Genomic DNA, 23,300 nt, shown 5'->3' on the forward strand with positions numbered 1-23,300 from the left:
TCCTCCCCCTTATTGTCCCTATCTTACTCCAGTTGCTGCCAGCTGAGTTAAATACAAAAACAATTGCATATCACTATCTCAGCAGGAAAGAGCAGTGAGAAGGGAGAAAACCTCACTCTTCTCAGTAGGCTTAGACAAAAGAAAATGGGTACAACCTCTCCTAGCTTTTGTGTTCTTCCTCATTAAGAACACTTGTCATCTCACTATTCTCTGATATTGCTTGCCCACATGTATCACATTTTTCATCTGTTAAATGTTCAAGGATTGGAGTGCCATGTAAATACGCAAATTAGGCTATTGAACAAACAAAGCCAACCCTATTACTCTGGCCCCATCTACACTGCCATATAATCCAGTTTCTGAATCCATATTATCTGCTTTGAACTGGATTATGTGTAAATTCAATTAATCCAGTTCAAAATAGATAATCTGGATTCAGAAACTGGATTATATGGCAGAGTAGATCCAGTCTCTGTCTCAGAATGGGTCATCAGAGAAGTGAGATGAGAGATGGGGATCCAGAATCATGAAGTTGGGAGAGATCAGAAGGACCATCCAGTCCAACCACTGTCATGCAGGAATATATAATCAGAGCTGGAAGGGTCTTATTGTTGAAATAATCAGGTAGGTCAACCTATACTGCTTTGCTTTCATGATGGGCAGTGAATTGGCCACCACACAGTAAAACAAGGGTTGGAATCCCAGTGATTATCCCTATCATGTAATACCAGGTCCCAGTTAAACAAACAAAGGTTTCCCAAGAAACAGGAGAGTTAAGCAAAGTCCCAGTATATGAAAAGAATCAGCACCAAATGCTAGAGTCCTTGTAGGTTAGTAGTTTTAACGTACACACACAAGTCATTGGGAGAGAGATAAAGCCCAAGTTCTGAGTCCAAATTGTCATGGTCACACCAAAAGAGTTTCAGAGTTCATTCAAGAACAAACACAAACCTGAATTCCAATTCAAGGTCAACAAATCCAGTAGCCTGAAAACAACAAAGTCAGAAGTCCAAATCAGAAACCAAAATGCAGCAGTCAAGCATACAGTCCAGAATCAACAAAACGAATAATTCGAAGAGCATCAGAGTCTAGGTTCACACCACAAAGAAAAAGCATTGTCTTCTTTGACAAGGATGAAGCCTTGAGAGCCTTTTATTCTATGTTTGCAAGTGTTGCCTGTGTAGAGCCCATTTCTCTGCTAATCGGGCAGATCTGGGAGCCTCAGCATGCTATTATCTGCGAGCTCCTTCATTCCCAGTTCTCCTCTCCTCCTCACTGTTCCTAAGTTATTTATTAAATTTTAAAGTCATATTTGTCTATATTTTATTATTTATGGCTGGAATTGAAAAACTGCTTTAAAAATAATTATGGAGGAGTGAGAGTGTGGAAAGGTGGAATTATGAGAGTATTTGGAAGTACAGTAATGGGATCATGGCTGAGTAAAATGCGCAATTGTGCAGATGAAGAGATATGTGATAATGAACGTGCTCATCATGTCAGTATGTATCCTGTTTCAATGATTGCTGTAGAATAGCAGCTTTGTGCAATAAAGTCAAGTAGGAGTAATGACATGGAACCCATAGTTCACATGTGAAACAAGATATTTGGAAATGCATGAAAATGTTCATAAAACTAAATTTCAGTTCTACCAACAGTTTAAATCAAATGTATTTGATTAAAACAGTTATTATCCTTTCTGTTCAGAAAAAAGGGGAAATGTTCTTACTGCTCTTAAGGGTTCCAAAAAACCATTGTTAAGACCATGTTTTAATAATATTTTAAAATGTATTTCAGGGGTTGAGGAAATTAAACATCCCATTCACAGCTTGCCACTTCAGCACTCAGTAGGAACATTTTCTTGAGTTAATTAAATACAAGAATTCTCATTAAACTCTTTGCTGTAATGAAAGCTTATAATCATGTCAGCGAAGGGCTCGGTCAACATTCCATTGAATCCTGATAGCTGAAACTCAGCACTGATCTTTTCAACTGCATTATGGTAGCTATCCAAACCAATGGTTACTTTTGAAAGAGGGATGGTAAAACTTGTTTAGGTTTTTTCAGTGCGTGCAGGTTCAGAAGAATAGCCCCTTTGTTCAGAGATGAGCAACTCAAAATAGAAGAATGCAAAACTCAAATTTACTCTTGTATAAGCAGAGTTCAAGAAAACAGCAACTTCAACACAATACAGTAATACGGTCACAGTTCTTGTCATGGTTTTCAAAGGCACTGTGCTGTGTGTGTTAACTGGAAAATGAAGTGCATGAAGCTGATTGGCTGAGCCTGCAAAGACCTGGGGATTAATTTGATACTGTTTCTGTTCTGCTGCTGCAAAACCTGTTTGGACAATTTTTTTCAGTGCTGGCTGAATACTGCTAATGCAGAGAGCAGTGTACTCAGAGAGATACCTTGTTATTTTGAGGCCTGTTTGCTGCTGAGGAAAGAGGGAGAAGAACCAGGACTGCACTCTTCTCTGAAGCAGATGTATGGACTGAGGAAGGATTGCTTATGACTGTAGACTTCTGTAAGTGATCAGAGGGACCATTGTAAATACGACTGTTTTTGATCTCTTGGAATCAGTAACGTTCCCTGTATTTTTGTTCTGCAAACCTGGGTGGCATGTTATTGTTCTGCGGGTGATTCTGGATCCCAGGCACACGTAAGAGCTTCCATTTATCATCATCAGTCTGTTACACTTCTGAGTATTACACTCACATATAGGCCATGCATTTGATTTATGCAATTCTTCCAGTAGAAAATATGCCTCTTACAATGCTCCTTCCTTGGATGTGGAGACAAACTTGTCAGGATTAAATGGGCTTCAAGTCAGGAGCTTATGCCGAGTAGCAAGGATTAGCAAGCCCAGGAGCAAACGTTCAGTAAGCCCAAATCATAGAACAAACACTCCCCAGTTGTACCCCTTTGGGAGTAGCCCAAACTGATTGATCTTAATTACTTAGCCTGTGGCTTGCCATTAATCAAGGTGAGTCTTTTTCTCTTAACCAGGGCTGTAGCCAAGGGGGGGGGGGGGTGTTAGGGGTTCAACACCCCCTTCCGAAATTGTTCAGATTTTTACCAATAAATTTTAACTGATTAACTAAATCCCCATGAGTGCCCACTGAAGTTTATCGATGGAGCCTGATTTCTAAATTATTTTGTGTTATGGAATTACTCTTCATGATTTGCTAAAGAAAAGTTTCAAACCCCTCACAATTTTTTTCTGGCTATGGCCCTGCTCTTAACACACAGAGAAACTTAACCATGTACCTTAATAAAGCTCAGCTGTCTCTGAAAGACATTCCCTCCAACTGGGAGATCATTTCCTTTATATAAATGGGGTTGGCTATACAGTCAATTCTAGGCATCCAAGGATTCAAACATCTATGCCTGAAAATATTCCAAAACAAAAGTACTTTCAAAGAGTAAACTTTGATATGGAAATTTTATATACGGAACATCATTTTACTATTGTATATAATGTGACTTGAGCATCCACAGATTTTCGTATCAATGGGTTCTGGAACCAAGCCTCAGATAAAAGTTTCTTCTGAATTTACCAATGAGGGAAGATTTGAACTGACAATTTCTGGTATTACTACTCTCGCTCTCTCTTAGTTCTTTCCCACCACCCTTAGCTATTAACTCTACTACAGTAATTCTCTGCAAAGTTTTATTTGTGCTGTTCTATATGTAATCTGACAGGAAATCGTGGGTGGAAACAAACACGTATGTAGGCAGATGCTACCTTTCCAGCAGAAAAAACAACCATTTTACCAGGATCAATTGGCATAATTATTAAATCCCCCAGTGTTACTCATCCACACTTCATTAATTTTCATGCCAGTCAGAGGAAATTAACTGCCCTAATCGTATTACATGTTTGTCAGTACAGAATGAAGAAAGCATTGACTGCTATGGCCTGCGGCGATTCCGTTCTACTGGACAGCTTAGACATTACAGGACTGAGTATGCAATTAAGATTTCTTTTTATTAACCAGTTTTTACATTACATCCAACAGCCCCTTTGCACAATTAAATGTCCCGTTTAACAAGCATGATAAAATTCTCATTAGCCTCTATTATAGGCTTTTGTGGAATCTTCCTGCTTTGCTACACCACCAGCGTAATCTAATTAACTCGTACCACTTAAAATGTTTCTCCTTGCCTCTTGTTCAGTCTTTCCCGCACTGCCACCAATTTTCTTTATGTTGATTTGTGCCCTTGTGGAAAACAGATCCACAGAACATAATTAATGCCATTCATCCTAGAAAATAACACCCAAACATTCTGTGACCTAGACATGGTTATTGGAAAAAAGGGGTCCTGAAGGGGTCAAGAGTTAGCGCAAATTTTTGTAAAAGCATGAGACAAAGGATTAAGAAACAATTAATGTTATCACAAATGGACAGACCACTGAAACAAGAAGAAATAAGGTTGTCAGCTAGCAAAAGTATGCCAAAGAGCACCAGCAACTTCAAGGGAGGCAGTAGTACGTTCTGATCCAGAATGGGGTAGGGAATAGCTTGCCCACATGGAACAAACTGCCGAGCTAATTGATATTTTCTGCCCAAAGTGATGCATGGAGTTTTGTGATGAGCATGGGGGAATCTCCCAAACTCCAGGAAGTAGAGTTTTAGGGAGGTAACAAGACCTCAAAAGAGGGGCAGGACATCTCTTGAACTTTTTGTAGGCCAGATGTAGACATTTTTCTGGCTGCAAAGGTTTCCAGTTGTGGCTGATATCCTATATTGAGGAAATGGAGAATATCTTTGATCATGAAGGTATACAGTGGTTCTGCAGCACCATTTCTGTAATGAATTGTGATTTTGAGCAACTCAATATATAAGCCAATATGCACATACAATCATGGCAAACATTTTCAATAGACAAATGTACATAAATATGCAATGGTCGTAACCCTGCACAGCATTTCTCAGTATAAACAGTCACTTACTACGCTCATCGTCAGCCAATCCAGGATTCAAGCCAATGCATATTCAAACAACAAACTACGCAGGGATAATCCAGAAGTCATAGTCAATAGTGGGAAGTAATCCCATTGGAGCATTGCAGAACACCAAGGTGCTTAGGGGTTACCCTGGGCTGTGCCCTGGCTTGCGGGGGGAGCTGCTTGACTGTCAGGCAGGGGGTGGGTGCTGGAGTTGGCATCATGCGAGAGCTGACTGGCGCGGTCTGGGGATCATGGCTGGGCACTCTGGGGACATCTGCTCTTGTGATTTGCTGCTCTGCTGCTGAATATGCATGCCCAGTGTGGAATACATCTCACCACGTTAATACAGTAGATGTGGCTCTTTATTATTATTATTATTATTATTATTATTATTAAACTTTATTTGTACCCTGCTAGCATCTCCCGAAGGACTCGATGCGGCTTACAAAGGCCAAGGCCTCAACACACAATATAACAATACAAAACAAAAGGCAAATTAAAAACAATTAAAACAGTATAAACAACAAGCAATAAACAATACGCTAAAACACAATAAAACTGGGCCGGGCCAGAGTAATGGGTACAAGATTAAAAGTGCTGATGTGACAGGTGATATATAAGGCTTCTAGGGCAAGTGCAGAGTGCGATATACGATCTTAGTTCTAATAAAGTGCTTATGGGACTTGGTGTTGGAGATTTCCTGTTAATCTGGGAAGGCACATTGGAACAGCCAGGTCTTCAAGTTCTTTCTGAAGACTGCCAATGTAGGGGCCTGTCTGAGATCCTTGGGGAGGGTGTTCCAGAGTCGGGGGGCCACCACAGAGAAGGCCCTGTCTCGTGTCCCCACCAACCGCGCTTGCGACGCAGGCGGGATCACGAGCAGGCCCTCTCCAGATGAGACATGCCTCGTCATCACAGGATGTCTGCGCCCCACATCACTGAAGAGATTATACTGTTTAGCCAGCATTGCACCATTTGACATCCACCAGGAAGAAGCAACCAGCAATGAATGTACCAAAGCATTGACATCTCCGGCCCATCCCCTGTTTCGGTATCAGCCAGTATGCCAATGCCTTAAATCAAGAAATAGTTTTCTAAGATCTATAGAGATACTTGCAGGAACACTTCAGCAAGTAAGAGTCCAAAAGTGGCAGGCTAAAGCCCGGAACCTCAATCAGTGGCTGATGCTGGATGAGATACTCCCTCTTGGGCACATAGAAGACTGGGTGACTTGGAAGGCGCTGAACAGATTGTGCTCTGGCACCATGAGATGTAGAGCCAATCTTAAGAAATGGGGCTACAAAGTGGAGTTCACGACATGTGAGTGGAGAAGAGCAAACCACAGACCACCTATTACTATGTAATGTGAGCCCTGCCACATGCACAATGGAAGACCTTCTTACAGCAACACCAGAGGCACTCCAAATGGCCAGCTACTGGTCAAAGGACATTTAGTATACAGTGTTCCCTCGCTACTTCGCAGATCACTTTTCGCTCCTTCGCTGTCTTGCGGGTTTTCAATAAATATTAATATAACCATTTATCACGGTATCTTTGCTGTTTCGCGGGTTTTTGCAGTGTGCAAAGGGTTTTGAAAAGGGGGGAAGGGAGAAATAAAGGGAGAGGGGGAAGGGATAGGGAAGGGTTGGAAATAAAAAAGGGTTATTTAGCTTTCATTCTTCTTCTCTGCCGGTGTACTGTATATTGAACTGCTAAAATTAAGTACAGACTGCATTGTAATAAGTGGTCTGTGGTTTGCTCTCCTTCACATATAGAATGAATATAGTGTCCCTACTTCATGGATTTTCATGTGTTGTGGGTGGTCCTGGAACGTAACCCCGCGATAAGTGAGGGAACACTGTAATGCCAAATTGTTTTTTGAAAACTTTGTGTTTTCAAATGCATTACAACTTGTACCCTTGGTTCGCTTCTGACACAATAAATAAATAAATAGTCAGTAGTCCATTCCAAAGTTCCTCACCAAAATATCCAAGACTGCACATAATCCAAATTCCAAAGCCAAGGTACAAAACATGATAAGGCACACAAAGTCCTCCGAGACAGCCCCAAGCTGTAGCAGGTTCCAAACGTTGCTCCCAGCAAAGACTAAATCCAAACTGCCACTCTTTATGCCCATAGAACAAGTGCTCTCATGTGTTGTCCCTTCTCTGTGGCAGCCGGGCGGATCTATGTAGCTGGATAACATGAGTCCTCAGTTGTAGTCTTTTCTGGGATACTTAACTCTGCCTCATTGCTCTCCTGATCCTGAGTTAACTCAGGACTCCCACTTGTCTGAGGCACTTGGTTCTGCACTGCAGGTGCAGCTTCCTCAGTGTCAAACTGCAGTTGTTGTTCCCTGCTGGCTATTGACTCAGATGCTGGGCCTGGCAGCCCTTCATCTTTGTCTGTATTGTAGACCCTGACAGAAATACCCTTCTATGCTCAATGCTTCATGTGTAATAGCAATCACATGCAGAAATCTGCAAATGAAAGCAATCATTCTTCATTGGACAAAAATGTACTAATATGTCCATATGGGAATTATGCATCAGGTCTGGGGTTGTACCTAAGTTTTGGGTTAATTTTATAGTTATATGATTGTGGCTTCACTTAATCATGGAGGAGGACAACCTGCTGTTTCCACTGCTGGCTCATGCTGTGTTTCAGCAGTTGCACATACTCTGTTGAAGTAATGATAAGGTGAGCAGAAGGACAGTGTTTTGTACAACAGGTCAGCACGTTATAGTCCTCAGATTTTTTTTCTTCAAAGTAACTAGCATCCTTAACATCAAGAGCTTAGCACATGGATAAAACTGTAATAATAACAAAATACTTGAAACTAGTAGAGAAATCAATAACTTTATAAAGCTGACTTCACTAGCAATACATTCATTTCTTTGCTGAGAAGCACAATGGCATACATAATATTCTTACTGACATTAAACCTCTTTTTTCATCTCACCCTTGATTTCTTTTTCATACTGAGATTCTGTAATAAATTACATCACCACAGTCATGCCTTTCCACAAGTTGGAAAGATGATCTCGGCCTCCAGAGAGGCAATCTTTTGATTAAAGCTATGAGCAGATATACCTATAAATGCTGACTTCCACAAACAGCAGGGCGGCAATTGATTTCCTTTTGATAACTGTAAAACGTTTTCTGGATTAAGAAAGAGAAAAGCACAACACATTTTTCAAGTCAGTTATATCTTGTGTATCTATGTGTGTGTGTTTAATTACAATTTGTGGATACTGGTAAAACAAAAACAAAAAAATCCAATAGTTATTTTGTGAAATATTCAGTATAGTTATGGCCACTTTGTATACTTATAAATGTAACAGCTAAGGAAGCCATATAATTATAACAACAGCAGCAACATTTATGACTCTGGGAATTTTCTATCTCCTCCACTGAGAATCTATGGTAGTGGAAGCATTCCATATAATCACCTGGAGGATCAAGAAAATTCCTAGAGAAAACATAGTTTGTCAGATGTGGGCAGGTAAAAGTAGTCCCGTGGACTGGCATACCTTAAATCTGCTGACTTCCTTTTCAGTGCTGTAGTATACATATTGGATTAGAACAGTGGTTCTCAACCTGGGGCCCCCAGTAGAGTAGGGCCTGACATTTGTCTCATATGATTTATCTGTGCTTCTGTACCATTCAGTACGGCATAGCCCCCCTCCCCCCCCCCCCCCCCACAGAGATGAAGTGGTGAAATGAAAGTGAAAGCAGTACAAAACCATTTGCTTTGCTGCTGTTTATTCCTTTGCCTGCCTGCTGCTTGTTGCCTCTTGCCTGCCTCAGTGCCTGCCTTGCAGCCTGCTTATTCTTTAAGCTCAGGTCTTCTCGCAGATCGAGAGGGACATGTCTCAGAATCAGTGGTGCCTTAAGACCCTGCCTTTAGGCTCAGGTCTCGCAGATCGAGAGGGAGACGTCTCAGAATCAGTGGTGCCTTAAGACCTTGCCTTTAAATTCAGGTCTCCCCGCAGATCAAGAGGGAGACATTTCAGAATAAGTGGTGCCTTAAGACCCTACCTTTAAGCTCAGGTCTCGCAGATCGAGACGTCTCAGACTCAGTGGTGCCTTAAGACCCTGCCTTTAAATTCAGGTCTCCTCGTAGATCGAGAAGGAGATGTCTCAGAATAAGTGGTGCCTTAAGCTCTGTATTTAACCTCAGGTCTCCTCTGCAGATTGAAAGTAAAATGTCTCAGAACCATTGGTATCCTAAGCCCTTAGGTTAGAGGGCGGGACCAGTGGGGAAAGAGGGAATGTTTTTAAGGAGATTTTATTTATGGAAAGAAAAAAATCCCTAAAATTCAGGGGATGACCGAAAGCTTGTAAGAGCTGGTGGGCTAAAAGTGGTTGATATGCCCTCCATACGTGGCGAATTTCACCCCTCTAGTCTTAAAACTGAGGGGGAGGGGAGCTTGGGCAGCTCGCCAATGGGACGAATGCATTCGTATATTTCGATGGTAAAACGAAAGAGCTCATTTGTATGGATGACAGTTTTGGAAGCACTGGGCAGACACGGAAACGGAGCCATATGAATGAAACAAACAGGAACAGTAAGCGATTTCATACAAATGCAAAAAACTAATCCCCAGATGTTTTTGGCCTTTAACTCCCAGAAATCCTAACAGCTAGTAAACTGTCTGGGATTCCTGGGAGTTGTAGGCCAAAAACATCAGGGGATCCACAGGTTGAGAATCACTGGATTAGAAGATTTAGTTCTGTGGCTGTTGTGACCCAGATTGAATCTAGGATTGTCTCTGATGAGGAAAGAGGAATTCAGGTTCAGAATCTCCCCAAAAGGTATGTAGCTTTGGAAGATGAGGAACAGAGAGTGCAGGTTCAGTTTCCCACAGGGAGGGTTGGAGTTGATGACCCTGAAACTACTGAAGCCAGCCAGGTGCACACTGACATGGGAAGGGAGGATAGAAGGTTCCCAGCTTAATAATGAGTCTCAGCGAAATAACGAGCAAGCTGACCTTGATGGGATGGGCTCCTTAGATAGAGCTGAGTGTTTGGAATTGAGGGTATGGTGTAGTGTAAGAATTGCAAACAGGCGGGGGGAGGTGAGAGGGCAGAGAAATGCTTTCATGTTTCCAAAGAGTGTTAAAAGGGGTGCGTTTGGGGAAAAGCTGTTGTCAAAGCAACTTTCTCGCTATTGTAGAAGCAAGCTCCAGTTTTCCTGCTGTGCTTTGGATTATATTGCAGCCCATGTATCCATGTTTCTTGGAATTTGTCATGCTCTCCTTGGATGTTGTTTATTCCTTGTAAGCTCTGGACTTATATCTCAAGACTTTATTTGTAACTGACTTTTGATGCTTTACTTTTGCTTTTTGAAGAACTTTTTACTATCTATCTTTAATAAACTAAAAAGACTCAAACCTGCTGTGGAGTTTATGTGCCAGAGCAAGGTGAATCAAGGCTGAGGTGCGACAGTTGGTTAAGGTCACTCATGTGTGGCAAGTTAACAAATAGATCTCTTAGGCCCCTTCCACACTGCCCCTATATTCCAGAATCAGATTATCTTCTTATCCCAGATTATCTGGCAGTGGAGACTCATATAATCCAGTTTAAAGCAGCTAATCTGGGATCAGATTCTGGGATACAGGGCAATATAGAAGGGGCCTTGGTTGTTTATGCGTTCAAAGGAAACTAATGATGCATATGCCTAGAGTTCCACATGTTTGATGTATGTGCTGTTACATTTTAAATTGCAGTAATTAAGAATATGTAGATTGTAGCAGCTTCCCACTAAGGATTATAAACAAAGGATATTTTGCAATATGTCTTACTTATGCCATCATACCAGTTTTTTTCAGCCCCTTTGCTGCTGAGTAATAAGATTATGACTGAATCCAGGCCAGAATATGATTTCATTAATTACCATGGCAATGCTTTAAAAATGTTAATTAAAATTGGTTCTATTCCAAATCAATCAGTAAGATCCTTCTACTTATTAAACAAAGACATGTAATTCTGCAAACATTCTGTCTGACACAGATGTGGGAGAAACCGCTATTTCAGCAATTCACCCTTATAATATTTTGCAATGTTAATTATTCCATTTGTCCTAAGTTTGATAAACCTTAGTAGTAAGTTACTTAAAAATAAAAATATTGCATTTGAAAAATGGAAGAATGGAAAAATTCAACCAGACTCCGCTTGGAGAAATCTTTTGTTTCTAGAACATTAAAAAAGAAAGGATTAATGGCAACTCTAGAAGGGAGGAGGAAAGACTACAAAATTTCAAAAGAGGGCTCAGGGCTTTTCCACACAGCCATATAACCTAGAATATCAAGGCAGAAAATCCCACAATATCTGCTTTGAACTGGGTTATCTGAGTCCACACTGTCATTTATTCCAGTTCAAAGCAGATAATGCGGGATCTTATTCAGCTGCGTGGAAGGGGCCGCAATCACAGAGGAAGTTGATTCTTTCACTCTAACCCATGTGAACTGGTACAGATAAAATAACCAACGTGAACATTTGTTTTAAAATATTTCTCATGATCCTCTGATTTCTCTTATTCTTGTCATTATTATTTTGGAAAAGAGACATTGAGTCACTGAAAATGAATAAGATTGGACAGATAGAAATATATGAAAGAATACTTTCATACAATATCATTCTATTTAATAAGGTCTCATACCATGAATGAGATTTTAAGTTTATATAGGCTGGTTATTCCCTGACAAATAAAACCGTTGTTATTGGTGCAGTGGCAGCCATATTCAGAAATAATGGTGTTGCAATAGATTCTTGGTTAAGTGGAACTCAAACAACTGGAACTCTCAAGCAACTGGAAAAAATCAAAGAATTTTTTTTCAAATAAAACAATTATCTTATAATACAGATCACTAATGCAGAGAAGCATTTCTGATTTGGAAATACAATGCTTTTCCTCCTCACCTTTCTGTTCTGCTGGTAAAATGCTTTATCTTATAAGGTGTATCCACATTTGTTTTTGAAATGTGGATACATCTTATAAGATAAAGCATTTTTTTTTTGCTAACCCCATACCTTTTGATCCACGAATCCTCTGACATATGTGTGTATTCACACATTTGGTTACCAGGTCTACACAGTGCCATAGATTAGAAAAGAAACACTCTCTTACAAGTTCAATATTGACAGAGTCTTATGATCTATGTCCTTTGAAAAAGTCTCCCTTCACCAACCCACAGAGTAATGTTCCAGTTAAATTAACAATCAACCTGCATCTACTCAGAAATAAGCTCTAATGGGATTCTCCCTCAAATAAATGTGCTCAGAATTGTAGCCCAAAGGAACCATGCAAAAAGGCCATTAAAATATAGGAATTTCTTTATGACATTTTTTTCCCCTTAATATATAGGGACCCTTCCAGACAGGCCCTATATCCCAGGATTGATCCCAGGCTTTCTTTTAACCCGGATTATCTGGCAGTGCAGACTCATATAATCCAGTTTAAAGCAGAAAACCTGGCATTAGGTCCTGGTATATAGGGCCTGTCTGGAAGGGCCCTTTGTCTTTCTGAATTAATTTTATTCCATTTATCTTTGGGAGCTAAAATATTTTTCCCCACCCACATTTCCATTCCAAATAGAATTTGGTTAGATTTACATGCTATGGTTGGTGCAAGATGACCACACACAATTTTTATTCAAAGACATAACCATGGGGCCCTTCCACACAGCCATATAACCCAGAATATCAAGGCAGATAATCCACAATATCTACTTTGAACTGACTTATCTGAGTCCACACTACCATATAATCCAGTTCAATGTGGATTTCATACAGCTGTGTGGAAGGGGCCCATGTTAGTCTGGATTAGTATGTAAATTGATCTTGTAGACTAACTGGGAGAAAGAAATTGGTAGCATATGTTTTAGAAGGTTTAACTCTACTTCACTAGATACATGCACCTGAAATTCTCTGCTTAAAATAGTAGTTCTGTGTTCTTCCTCATTAATAACATTTGCTGTCTTGTTACCTAGGACCCTTCCACACAGCCATATAATCCAGAATATCAAGGCAGATAATCCTCAATATCTGCTTTGAACTAGGTTATCTGAGTCCACACTGCCGTATAATCCAGTTCATTGTGGATTTTATGCAGCAGTGTGGAAGGCAAATATTTTGGACCTTACTGGTTTCATCTGTAAAATGTTAGAGGGCATGTTTTTGTGTTCTTTTGTACAGGGAATAACTGTAATGAAAAGCTTTATCATTGAGAGTTTTAAAATAAAGTAGCACAATTCCTTGTTCATTCCTTGTGTGCAATCTGGACAATAAAGTCTTTCATGAGCAATGAAAAGAACATTATTACATGCCCAGAAACATGATTTGAGCAGAAATCCAACGTTGCCAGATAGCCTCCAGGAGAGAGTGTCTTGCTGAGGGCAAAACAGCAGCAGCAGTGGTGGCTCCAATGTAGTCTCAGGTCCCATCTACTGCTGTATAATGCAGTTTGAAATGGTATTACAGTAGAGTCTCACTTATCCAACATAAACGGGCTGGCAGGACGTTGGATAAGCGAATATGTTGGATAATAAGGAGGGATCAAGGAAAAGTTTATTAAACATCAAATTAGGTTATGATTTTACAAATTAAGCACCAAAACATCATGTTACACAACAAATTTGACAGAAAAAGTAGTTCAATACGCAGTAATGCTATGTAGTAATTACTGTATTTACAAATTTAGCACCAAAATATCACGATGTATTGAAAACATTGACTACAAAAATGCATTGGATAATCCAGAACGTTGCATAAGCGAGTGTTGGATAAGTGAGACTCTACTGTATATGGCCAGTGTAAAGGTATAAAGGTAAATGTTTCCACCTGACATCAAGTCCATTCATGTCCGACTTTGGGGTGTGGTGCACATCTCAATTTCTAAACTGAAGAGCTGGCGTTGTCTGTAGGTCATGTGGCCAACATGACTGCATGGAGCACTGTTACCTTCCTGCTCGAGCAATACCTTTTGATCTACTCACATTTGCATGTTTTTGAACTGCTAAGTTGGCAGAAGCTGGGGCTAACAGCGAGAGCTCAGCCTGCTCCCTAGATTCAAACCACCGATATTTTGGACAGCAAGTTCAGCGGCTCAGCAGTTTAACCTGCTGCACCATCGGGGGCTCCAATGGTCAGTGTAGACTCACATAATGTAGTTCAATGCAGCTAAACTGCATTATAGGGCAGAGTAGAATGGGAACTCAGGCTGACAGGCCAAAGGGCTTTATCAGGTTAGCTCTGGAGCATTTTAAACCAGACCTTTCTGGGATATATAGACATGGCCATTGTAGTGTTGTAAAACCTCTTGGCTACCCATGGGGCAAGTGATACTGGAAGAAAACCAGTGCTGAACTAAAGTACGAAGCCTTGGGAGTTCATGGAAACCATGCATTGATGAAGTGTCAAAGCTCCCAGCTCCAGTCTTTTTCATCTGAGGGCATGGTGTTTGCCTGAGTCACGGCACCTCTCTATTCTGCTTTGGTTAGACCTGGAATACTGTGTCCAATTCTGGGCACCACAGTTTAAAAGAGATATTGACAAGCTGAAAGGTGTCTAGAGGAGGGCGACTGAAATGATCAAAGGTCTGGAGACCATGCCCTATGAGGAGCGTCTTAAAGAGCTGGGTGTGTTTATTTTGCCTTCAGAAGAGAAGGTCAAGAAGAGACATGATAGCAATGTTTAAATATGTGCAAAGATGTCATAAGAAAGAGGGAGCAGGTTATTTTCTCCTGCTTTGGAAACTAGAGCCCTTTCTACACTCCCATATTATCCAAATTATCAGAACAGATAATCCACATGAGTCTTACCCTTAAATACCTAGTTTGATTATGAGTAATAACATTGATTCAGCTTTATCTACCTCTGAGCTTGTTATGAGACTAAAATGGGAGCATTCCTAGGCAGATATGCTACTGGCAGAGCATACTCAAAGTACCTGCATTATGTTTTGAAGGATGCGGGTAGCAGCTGTGACAGGATCAAGCAGAAGCTGATGTGAAAATCCTCTACCAAAGACCCTGGAGAGTCACTGCCTGTCAGTTTACTACAATGTGGCCTAGTACAAGACAGTTTTCTATATTTTGTGTGCTTTTCTTAAGCTTTGTCTTTTTGTATCCTGAGTAGAATCAGAATTCCTTTTTTCATGAGCCAAGACGCGATGAATAAAAGTTTATACAGTTTATTGATTTGGACTACAATTCTCAGCGATGCTGGCTATAGGATTCTGGAAATTGTAGTATAATAAGTAACTTTTCTAACTTCTGGTATGAGCCGAGGGGCAAAGTAAACAGCATGGAATAGCCCAGTCATTTTGTATAATAATCTGAAAGTCGCATAGATCTTTTCACCAAGATCTATATAGCATGCTGCCTTGCAGGAGGTTGCACAGCTGCACTTGGTTCTTTATTTAATATTAAGGGATGTCAACTTGGGCTGGAGCCAGAGGAAGGATTGAATTGTTCATTTGTTTTTGTTTTTTACAGTGTACTTTCCCCTCTCCCATTTTGGCAGCTGGAGGAAGATCGTGGTGTGTCTATGGGAGAAGGATTTCAGCAAGGAAGCTACAGTTGTGCATCCTGATGGTTGCTTCCCTCAGGGGTTTCTCATTTATTCCAAACTGGCCAAGTCAAAACCCCACATCTGTGCTGTGGAGAAAAGGAGGAAGGGGACTGAATTTGCAGCCAGAAGACGTATACATTCCCAGCAGCTCCTTGCAAAGCCAGCACCTGCTGTGAGACATTGATGTATCGAGACTCTGTGCGTGATGTTATAAGGACTCATGTGAAATAAAACTAAATCTTTTACCACCTCTCAGGACCATCTGGAAAACCTCTTGATGCATTTTATGTCTTCATCATAATCTATTCTGCTATGCATGCCTGCCAAGCAACACAGATTTGGAGGGATGGGGAAAGAAATTAAAATAGGCCTAGAGTAGAGTCCTATGTGTAATCTATTCACAACTTCAATCCCAATGAGTTCAAAAAAAGTTGTTCCCAGATATATAAGTTCAAGATTACAGCTTGACTCTTAAAAAGTGTTCTTTAAAATAGTATTTCTATCTTGAAAATGTTTACCTAACTCCAGAATGCATGGAGTAGTGTCAGTTGTTTATTTCTAATCAAAAGATGGGTTTCTTGATTCGTCAGAAGCTTGATCAGAAAGAAGGATACATTGGTGAAAATTTTGCATAATATTTGTGCAACAATTTTAAACAAAAAATATTGGGGAAATCCAGGGATTTTAGACAAAAAAGAACCAAGTGTTTTCGTTACACAGGATTGACGTCTTCGGTACAAGATATTTATCGTGCAAGATTGTTGTATTTTGCACCAAAAAATACAATGGAGCCTGGAAAACTTGACAATTTTGCAGAATATCTTCCTGAAATAGTTATAAACATGAATATTCATATTATTTGCAGCCAGGAGAAAACTGGAAATTCCCACCTGCAAAGGTGAAATGCAGTTTAACTTTAACTATCCTTGATGGGAAGGGAGCTGATGGGCAGGTCTGGCAGTAGGTAGCCAATCACAGATCAGGGAGACTGTGAAAGGGGTGGGCTGTGGGTGATTAGAATTATTAAAAGGACAAGACTAAACTGATTCTAGTTTTTGGGAGCAGAGAAAGAATGTGAACTTCAAAGATTAATGTGGTGTACTAATGTGTTTTAATAAATTTACATTTGTCATTCTTTTCAAAACTGTTTCTGTCCTATTGAGCCTGATAAGGAGTCAGGCCATAGTTACGATAAAGAACCCACACACGAACACAACTACAGATCCATATTTTGGGAGTCACTCTTGTCAGAAATATTAAAAATTAGGTCAAGCACTGAAATTGTTAAATGGATGCAATGAGTTAGCAAAAGCTGTAGTTCAATACAAGCAGGTGTGCCTGTAACTTAGTAGGCCTCAGTCTGTGAGAAGCTTGGTTTGGTTGAGAGCAGGCTCTGTGAGAGCGAAGCTAGAAGCTGTTCATCTGTATGAGAAAGAAGCCCAGCATGAAAGCAAAGAGACAAAGAAGTATAAAGAACTTATGGAAACTTTGCATTTGTAAATAGTGCAACCATATTATTTTACGACAAAGAAAAGCCACCTTGGTCAGTGGTTTTTTGTTCTTTTTATCACTTTTGGCTACTGGTGCTGGGTCACACTACTGGTAATAAGTTACCCTGCTATACATTTATGGGGAGGGTATTTTGTTAATAAGCCCACTCACCCAACAATTCTAAGATTCAGAAACACAATTCTGAAAGAGATCAAATAAGGGAACAAGGGCAGGGTGAGTGGCAAGATTGTGTTGTATTGTGTTAAATGCTTCTAATTATTTTAATTGTACTGTTTTTTTTAGTTTTAGTGGCATTTTATTGTACACTGTTTTTAAAGGCATTTAATTATTGCCTATGTTGTAAAGCCGCCTTTTTCTGGCGGTTGAAAAAGACAGGGTAGAAGTGCCACAAATAAATAAATAAATAAATAAATAAATAAATAAGATCCCATGAGTTGGAACTGAGGGGCCAACCTGTGAAAAGAGATCTGTCACACTTGGCCATAAAGAGAGCCCAATGAGTGGCCTCAACTTTTGTAACTCTTCTTCTCCAGATCCTAAAGGAGTAAACAGTTTCATGAGGAAGGAGCTATTTACCATTGTATCTTTCATAGGTCATCCCTACTTTCAATGGTGCCATCTGAAAGCAACTAGAACCGTCTAGTTGAAATATCCACAGATGAGGAATCAAACATTCTTGGAATGCAGCTCAATCTGTTACCATTGGATATATTGGCTAGGACTGTTAGGAGGTATGGCTGAGCCACATGTTCCACACAATTTCCATCAGAAGTCATAGAATCAGACCTGGAAGAGACTACATAGGCCATCCAGTCCAACCCCCTGTCATGGAGAAAAAGCACAATCAAAGCACCCCTGACAGATGGCCATTCAGTCTGTTTAAAAGCTTCAAAAGAAGGAACCTCCACCACACTCCAAGGTATGTATAGCAAATGTAACCCTAAGGAGTGGGGAGGCATTGTACTCCATTGTGTAGAATCGCCAAGCAATTGTTCTGAAACTAATTTGAAATCTGAGGTCATTGAGGTGCTAGAGGAAACAGCTCATGGTTCTAAAACCAAAGCATAAGTTGGAATGATAAACCAAAGCATAAACTGGAATGATTTACCAGGTGTGGACATTCAGAGTTTTCTATGATAAAAACTCAACACCCTGTTTTCCCACAAGGAGTGGGTACAAGCCTAAAAGTAATTGCAGATGTCAGGGATCTCTCCAGTAAACTGCAGGCTGAGGGAAATACATCAGACTCTATACCTGTGAAAAAGCTGGTTCCATTTCTGAAAGAGGTTGCTTGGTGACAAGAGGAAAGGGAAATGTAGGCTTGCTCTTTCCAAGTAGCTGCTTCTCTGCAGTATTATCCAAGCAGCCCCTGAAGACACTCTTGTATGGAGGGAAGGGCAAAGCTGTCAGTCAGCAGCACAAGAGGGGCCCTTGGGTGACAAAAGAAGGAAGTAATTTTCAAGCCTCCTCTGCTTTAATTGCACTTCAGAGTTCAGAAGTTCTGTTTGTGCATTGTTTTGAAATGGGCATGGGGCTGAGTGGAAGACAAGAGTGCTTAATTCTAAAATGAGAAATAAAGGGAGGCACATCTCACCTGGCAATTCTTGATTTTAAAAAGCAATCTTGGGTGTGCTTTAGATCTTAGGTTTTTTAAAAATTGTATTGCTCTTTCTTCCTTAAATACCATATCTTTTTAAATTACCCATTGTTGCTATTCAGTATGTGTTTTTGTTAGGCATTGTTCTCCCAATATGGAAGGCTTACATTGCTTGCCAATTAGGCTGAGGAAAAAAGACCTTTCTGTGTCTATGCAGCAGGGCTGAAAACCTGTGATGTTATGAATTGTTGTTTAATTTACTATATATAGTAAAGGTAAAAAGGTAACGAGCCATCAGGAGGGGTGAAGAATGGTGAGTGGTGATTGGTGGAATGTCTGAAGGATTTGAATAAGGTTGGTGAATGACAATAAGAATGATACTCAAGTGGTATATGGAGGACGAATAATTAGACAGAGTGGGTTAGTGAAATTAGAAAGAAGGTCTGAGTAAGGTAAGAACTGTGGTTAAGGAAGTCAGTCAGGTTTAGATATTAATGTGTGGGGTTTAAGAGTCTGAATTAGATAGGAATGAAGTATGACTGAAAAAGTGTGAGCTGTGTTCTAAAAGTATTAAATAATCTGACACACATACATACACACACGTGCACACACACTTTTGGCCTCTGGGATGTTATAATGTAAGACTTCCATAGCTATGGAATGAGGATATGATCCCAGCTGGACCATGGTTATATGGAACTGCAAATATGACCAAACACAATTGAATCAACTCACTTCTGATTCCAGTATACCATAGAGTTGCATTGGATGAGACAGAGATTCCCAGAGAGATTTCTCCTTTAGGAAATGTGCTAAGTCTTCTAACACAACTCTATGGTAATTTCTAGGGGATGTATATCTGGAGGATTTCTAGAGGATCTAGCAAATTCCAAGAGAGATGATTTATTCCTGGGTGCAGGTATGTGAAACCATGGATATGGCTTATGTGGTTATGGGACTCTTATTGTATATTATAAGGTAAAGGTTTTCCCCTGATGTTAAGTCCAGTCGTGACCGACTCTGGGGGTTGGTGCTCATCTCCATTTCATAAGCCGTTGTGCATAGGCACCTCCAAGGTCATGTGGCCACCATGACTGCATGGAGTGCCATTACCTTCCCGCCGGAGCGGTACCTATTGATCTACTCACATTTGCATGTTTTTGAACTGCTAGGTTGGCAGGAGCTGGGGCTAACAGCGGGCCCTCATTCCGCTCCCGGGATTTGAACCTGGGACCTTTTGGTCTGCAAGTTCAGCAGCTCAGCACTTTAACACAATGTGCCACCAGGGGCCCTATTGTATATTATACACCTTGTATATTATGAAGATATCCATATTGGCGGCAGTGAGAAAGAGGAGTGGTAACCGATATACATACAGAGTTGCATAATATCTCACAAAATTATTTTGAGGGCTTCTAGAAGGCCCATGGTCATGCTAGTAGAACAGGACGAGGTCCTTACATTGGTGACTGAGGTGGCAACAAAGTAAAGCTCACACTCTTGGTTGTAAGCATGAGATTTATGGAGTCTCCACTTTGTTGCAGTGGAAGTTAAGGCAGAGCCTCACATTTAGTGAAAATTGGTGGGTTAAGTGGCAAATCTTCACAGGACTGACCATGTTCCTATGTGAGTTGGTTTTGCCCTCATCAGCTCTTCTGCTGGATTGTGTTGAAGAAGAAGGTTTGCAAAGAAATTTTACTGCTATTTACTTGTATGTTTTATCAGGTCTTTTGGCCATGCTGAGAGTTCTATAAACTTTCAAGCAAATGGAAGCAGACCTGCCTTTAATAACAACAACAACAATAACAACAACTTTATTTTTATATCCCGCCTCCATCTCCCCGAAGGGACTCGAGGTGGCTTACATGGGGACAAGCCTGATCCAACAAAAATTAAAACCAAACATAGATTAAAACATATCTCAATAGAATCAACAACATTACAACAACAAGACAATAACATAAAAACAACATATAGTTGGGGGGCGAATATCTTATGAACTGCTTTTCCTAAACTTGCCATTTGAAATGAGATAGATGTGCTAATTCTACTAGCAGGATAGCAGGTTGTTCATACTTTCTTGTTGCCTGATGTAACTCAGGGCTACTGTTAATGTTCACCTTGCTAACATCATAACCCCCCCCCCCCGAAAGATGAAACCTCCTTCTCTAGATATCTTCATAAAGAGATGGGTTAACTACCTGATGTGATGATATGCTATAGCTGGAGATCTTCCTTTGACATGGCCCCTTCCAACTTTATGATGCTATGATTTGATGAAGGGGATTTAGTGGTGAGCCCTCTCTTTCAGAGAAGAAGGCAAAGCTTTTCACCTCCACAAGAAAGAGAATTATGTGACTGTGGTGAGAATGATGATAATTTCTGGATAATGGTTCAGAAATTGAACCTTTTTCTCTGTTGGGATGCCAAAAACGCTGCTTCTGCAACCTCTTCCTTCTTTCTGAGCTGCTGGGAAGGTGGGCATCCAAAGTTGCTCTCCTGGGGAGTTTCGTGTTTTCTGTTAAGACAGGGATATGTGTGCTAAAATGGCCACTTTTAGTAACATACCACATGAGGCAATTGCTTCAAGGGCATGAACAATGCACACAGGACAAGTGATGTGTAACCCCAATTTAAGTCCTTTTCAGAACTGTGTGAACAGGGCTGGACTCTTGCATTGCTACCTGAAACTGAAGACATCTTGCATTTTGTATCAAAAGCAAATGAGATTGCTAACCACCAAACCTGCTATTCCCTCAAACTGTATTCTGTCTCACATACGAGCAGCACATTGGAGCCCCATTTCTCTTGTTTATTCATTTAGAATATCTTTTCTACTCCACTCTTCAGCCAAAAAGCTTCTCTTAGCAGCTTAAATTCAATCAATAAAAACAAGACAGTTTCACCCACAGGCTTACAAGCTCAAATACATGACAGAAAAGGTGGAAAGGGATGACTTAAGAAACTGTTTTTCTCACAGCAAAATAACACGTGGCCCATATTACAGTCAGGGGCAAAACAATTACAAGTGCAAAATCTCTTCTGCAAAATGTATCTTTTCAGCTGCAGATATATCATGTGTAAGGACATGGAAATTTACAACAAATGTTGAAAATGATAATCAAATAAATCCTTTTATTAAAATGATACATTTAACAAGTATTAGAGATGGAATTCTAACTCAAGAAGAATGATAACTTAGGCCCTCATCCCATGAGTGGGGGGGAAGTGGAGTGAACTATCTTACTTCATTCCCTATTCTCAAGGTCCATTTTCTGGGGTGGTCAGCCATCCCGCGTCCTTTCCCCGTCTTCCCCCATTTTCTCCTGTTTTTCTCAGCAACCTGCTTGTGGTAGCACCCAACTCCTGAAGACACATTCTAAGCTCTCTTTCCATGCACTGTGAAAACTGAGTTCCACCAGAAATGCCCTTACGTCATGTGATGGCCTTTGTGCACATGGAAACGGAGCCCAGACTGTGTGGGATGAGATCCTTACGCTAATGCATCTATCTGTCTATCTAATTTATATTCTACTTTCCCCCTTGCACAGGACCCAAGGTCGTTTCCATGAATTATATTTAGGCCATTACTGTCAATATATCACTGCACAGACTACTGCAAGTTGCCATGATGTCAAAACAAAAACTAGAAATATGAGCTGAGTCAATAACTCAAATACACAATTTTAATCACGGACAGCACAACGTAATCTTTAATAAACTGTGCGCAATGGGATATTCTATATGTTGCTGTTTTCTGTTAACAAGTAAAATGGTTCAGAGACTTCAGGATAACCAGATTGGCTAGATCCACTTTCAAAAAGGTCTGGACTACTAAGTCAGGACTGTTTTAGCACACCCTTCCATTTTATCCTGAGCCTGGAACAAATGATATTGCTTTTTTCGTGCGGGAGGGGGATCACAGCATAATTATGACCCAATTTTCAATAAGGTGATGACTGATAAAGTATATGTTTCTTGGTGTCATAAAATGTTGCCTATTAGAGTAAGTGCTATATAGTTTGTGAAAATGTGCTTTATGCGAGATGGGAAAAGTATGGTCCTGTGGCCATATGAAGCTCTCAAGGATATATTTTAATTATAGTTTAACAAACTTTTGGGAGAGCTGTCAAAGGGCTTTGGAGGCCATGGGCTACCTGCTGATTATTCCTATCCCAGATTATTCACAAATTTCACTCTTTCTTTCTCTCCCAACTCTCCCTTAATCTGCATTTCACATTTCTGCATCATCCAAACTTTCAAACTCTAGATGGCAGAAGAACAGTTTCTTCATCACCTTTTTCCCCCATCCTCTCATGTAATCAAGACATTTCTAAGGCAAGTGGACAATGCTTTTTGGAACCAAAGGATAAAAAGTTTTTTTGAAAAGTATTTTAATTCTAGAAGCTTGTGGTTTGCTTCCATTATCTTCTTGGGTTCCCTAGGCACCTGCAGCCATCTGTGTTAGTTTACAGATGCTAGAAAGACAATCTGTGTGTCAAGCTCAATTGTTCGCTGCCTGTTTCTTCTCTTGCCGGTGCTCCAGCTATAGCTGTTTCAGTTTAATTATAGCATAATTGGACACCAAAGAAAGAAGCTCATTGTTGATGCATCTTTAAGGGATGGAGAATTAAATACACCCCTCTTTTTAACTATACTCCAATA

General features: G+C 40.3%; 1 long non-coding RNA gene across 1 annotated transcript; it reads left to right on the forward strand.

Moving 5' to 3' along the window:
• Positions 1 to 444: 444 nt before the first annotated feature.
• Positions 445 to 16,662, forward strand: LOC103280284 (uncharacterized). Its single transcript, XR_010001841.1, has 2 exons — positions 445 to 2,524; positions 15,451 to 16,662. It is a non-coding gene; the product is annotated as an uncharacterized LOC103280284 (long non-coding RNA).
• Positions 16,663 to 23,300: the final 6,638 nt, after the last annotated feature.

This window comes from Anolis carolinensis, chromosome 1 (assembly GCF_035594765.1).
Source record: "Anolis carolinensis isolate JA03-04 chromosome 1, rAnoCar3.1.pri, whole genome shotgun sequence".
Taxonomy (NCBI): domain Eukaryota; kingdom Metazoa; phylum Chordata; class Lepidosauria; order Squamata; family Dactyloidae; genus Anolis; species Anolis carolinensis.